A 3,621-nucleotide genomic window follows, 5' to 3' on the forward strand; every position below is an offset into this window, starting at 1 on the left:
CGGGAGCCCCCGGTCGGGCCGCGGCCATGGCGGGGGCGGTGCGGGCGGCCCCGCCGGGCAGTCCCGAGCTCGGCGCCACGCGCGGCTCCTCTCGCCGCCGCGCCACGCTCGCGCTCTGGCGCTGCCGCCGCCGCTGCCGCCGCTGAGCCGCGCGGGGCGGAGCCCGCCCGCCAATCAGCTCCGCCCCTGGCAACCCGGCGCCCCTGGCGACGGCGAGCGCGGTGCTCCATTGGGCGGCGGCGGGACGGGGGGCGGAGCCTTCTCGGAAAGATGAATTGGAGGGGGCGGGCACTGCCAGGCGCGCCCCCGCTGGCTCCTCCCACCGGCGCGGGAGGCGCAGGGCGGGGAGCGCGCCCCACCCAGCGGCCGCCCGTGGAACTGGGGTCTTAAAGGGGCCGCAGCCCCGGGCCGCCCCGCAGCCCCAGGCCCGCCTTGCCCTGCCCCACCCGCTGCGGAGGAGTGTGTAAACTTTTTGGGAGCTGTGTGGGCGGGCCCATGGGCCCCTATGTACCCACTAGTGGCAGCACAGTGACTGACCTGTGCCACATGTTGCCGACCTGTCTTACACAGTCCCGTCCTATCCCATCCCATCATCTCATGCATCCCATCCGGTGACAATCTCATGTCACCCTACTCTGTACCAGCCTATCCCACCCCATCCATCCCATCATATCACATCACATCTCTTTCCGTCCCTACTGTAGCATGATTCCTATCCTGGTGACAGGGATGAGTGCTGGGATCCTGGTGAGGGTGACCCCATACAGAAAGCTCCCTGCAGTCACCCCGCCAGCACACTCATCAGGCTTTTCCCACCCCAGTCATCAAGGGAAACAATGCCGCTACCCTGCACGTAGCCCCCACGTCTGTAGGTGTGTCAGTCCTTTCCCCATTCCCTTCTCCCATTGTTATCAAGTTGTTTTGGGACCCTGTGTTGGACAGACTCTGCTCCTTCAGCATGGTGCACTCATACTGTCCCTGTGGCCAAAGCCAGCACTGCTACATTCCTCAAGGCAGATTCATCCCCATCGTGGGGACACTGTGCTGTGACCTGGCCTGACCCTGTGTGCCACACTGCAAATCTCTGGGGAAGGTTGGTCTTGGCTGAGGCGTGAGCAAAATCACCCAAGTCCCTGATTTGGGGGCATTTTTATGTCTTTGGTTCCCACGGTGGCTGAGAACTCTGGCAGGTCCAGGGTATTGGGGTGCGTGGCTAGACAACCCTGTCCCTGCAGCACAGACATCTGGGTTGCCCCTGACACAGCTGCCTGCTATCTGCAAGCAGAGCCTTGCCACTGTGCTCCCCAGCTCAGAAATCTGCTCCAGAAACTCTGCTGTGCAACCACAGCCCCGGCCCTGTGATGGCACAGCAGGACAGCTGTGAACCCACATTCCTAGCCACTCTCCCCACAGCTCACAGCAGAAGAGGGACTTTGAGAAATTAATGGGACTGGCAATGCTCAGCCTCTGCAGATGGTTGCAGAGCATGTGAGTATCTCCTTCTCCTTCTGCTGCACAAACCCACCAGAGCAGTGGACAAGCAGTTTCCTTCCTCGTCCCAGAAGGATTCAGCTCTGCAAGCTCTGGCCAGAAAGAGTGGCATAGCGCTGAGCGCTGCCCAGCCTGCTAAAAATTTGAAGACCAATTCCTGTAGCAGGAATCCTGGCATCCCCTGGGAGCCTGACCAGTGTGCTGGACCCTGACAACTGCTGCAGCACCCCAGCACTGCTGGGAATGGTTCCTGAGGGGAAAAGCCACTGTGGAGAGAGCCAGTGTGCTAATTTAAGATGGGACATGATGTATGCCTGTGATAAATCTCTGCAAGCGATGGGAGAAGCAGCGAGTGAAATGTTAGTGTTCTCCAGGTAGAAGGAAGCAATTGGGGAACAAACTGGCAGAAGAGGGGTTGACCTGGTGGAAAACACCAAAGTCTGAACAAAGAAGCAAAAATTGTTGTCACTGTCTTTCAAGGAAAGGAGAAACAGAGGAGCAAGCAGCAAAGCCAGCACTTTTCACGTGTGCTGGGGCATGATGCTGTGCCAGCGGGAAGGAGGGTGGTGCAAGGCTGATGGGGTTGCTGAGAAACTTAAGCATGGGCCAGACCCGGGGTAGCAAGATTCACATCTTGGGAAATCCTCCCCTGCAGCTAAAGCCCGCAGGCTTACTGAGATGCAGAAACCTCGTTTATTCTGTGATTCCAGAGGTCTGAGTTACCCAAGCACAAAATTTCTGAACGGAGCACATGGGGAAATTGCTTATTCACACTTGAATAACTTAAAAATGGCTGAAGCAATTTTACTTAAACTTTCTCCAAGAATTCCCCTTGGAGTCAAGCCATGCCTGGCAAATTTCAGCCCGAAAGGAATTTATTTCAGAAAAAGGATGAGAAACTGGAGCAGGGAGCAGGGGGGCACGGGCAGGGGGAGAGGATGCTCCATATAATCCCCTCTCTCCCCACATGCTGTAATTAATGACAGCTCCCCCCCCCCTTGCTCCCGCCGGGCCGGCGCTGCCAGCCACCCTCTCCCCGGGGGCTCACACTCCCCCGGAGCAGGCGGGCGCAGTGCCGCGGTCCCAGCCAGAGGCTGAGGATTTGGGGGCCTGGCCAGGAGCGTCACAGGTCTCTGGTGGGGGAGCCTCAGGTCAGTGCCTGGGTGTCACAGCTGGCTGGCGGGCAGACAGCCTGAGGAGCAGGGCTGGCAGGGCTCCTGAGCCTGCACAATAGGAAATAACTGTGGTAACTGCGTGGTATTTGCTGGCAGGGGCTGGGTCTGTAACGCCAGCCTGCCTGCTTCTGCAAGGGCTTCAGTGCTGAGAACGGAGTTGCTGTGGCCCCTGGGGAACGGGGTAACGTCGTGGCCAGGGAATGTGCACACCCATACAAACCCAGGTATCTCCCAGCCCTGCAATGTCCCTGCACACAGGCACCCAGACCTGTCCCCTCCACTGACACCCCCCTGGCACTTTGGGGTGACAGCCAGAGCAGGACAGAGCTGCAGCAGGGAAGGTGTCAACACGATGTGGGCAGGGGTGGGCTGAGAGATGTAATGGGGGATGATGGGGTGCGCAGGGGAGTGTGTCTGCAGCACTGACCTGGGTTAGTCGTGCTCTGCCTTCAAACAGCCCACACGCCAAAGCTGCAGTGCCCACGGTGTCCCTGGAAGGCATTCCCGTGCCAGTGGGGAGCAGCAGGACCTGCTGAAACAAGATGAAAGGAAAGCCTTGAAAAGCAGCAAAGAACCATGGACGTTCATAAGACAAACCTCCCAGCCCAGCTCTCTCTCCTTGAGAAATTTCCCACCCACAGCCCCTCATCCTGCTGGAGCAATCCCTGACTTTCATTGCCTCTTGACAACTGCATCTCCCGAGGTGCTCCGGTGATGGTTCCACATGACACCAGCAAAGACACAGTGTGTCAGACCACGGCCACGCACAGGGGTGCACCCACACAGCCTGCCCAGCCACCAACCCGGCCTCGGCTTCAGGCAGCAACCTCAGCTGCAACTTCATAAGGAGATGGTGATTAGGGAACAATTATTCTTGTTTTCTCAGAAGATCTAAGGGGCATCAAATGAAATTACCCAGCAACAGTTTTAAAACAAACAGAAGGGAGTGTGCTCC

The sequence above is a fragment of the Calypte anna genome, chromosome 9, assembly GCF_003957555.1.
Source record: "Calypte anna isolate BGI_N300 chromosome 9, bCalAnn1_v1.p, whole genome shotgun sequence".
NCBI lineage: Eukaryota > Metazoa > Chordata > Aves > Apodiformes > Trochilidae > Calypte > Calypte anna.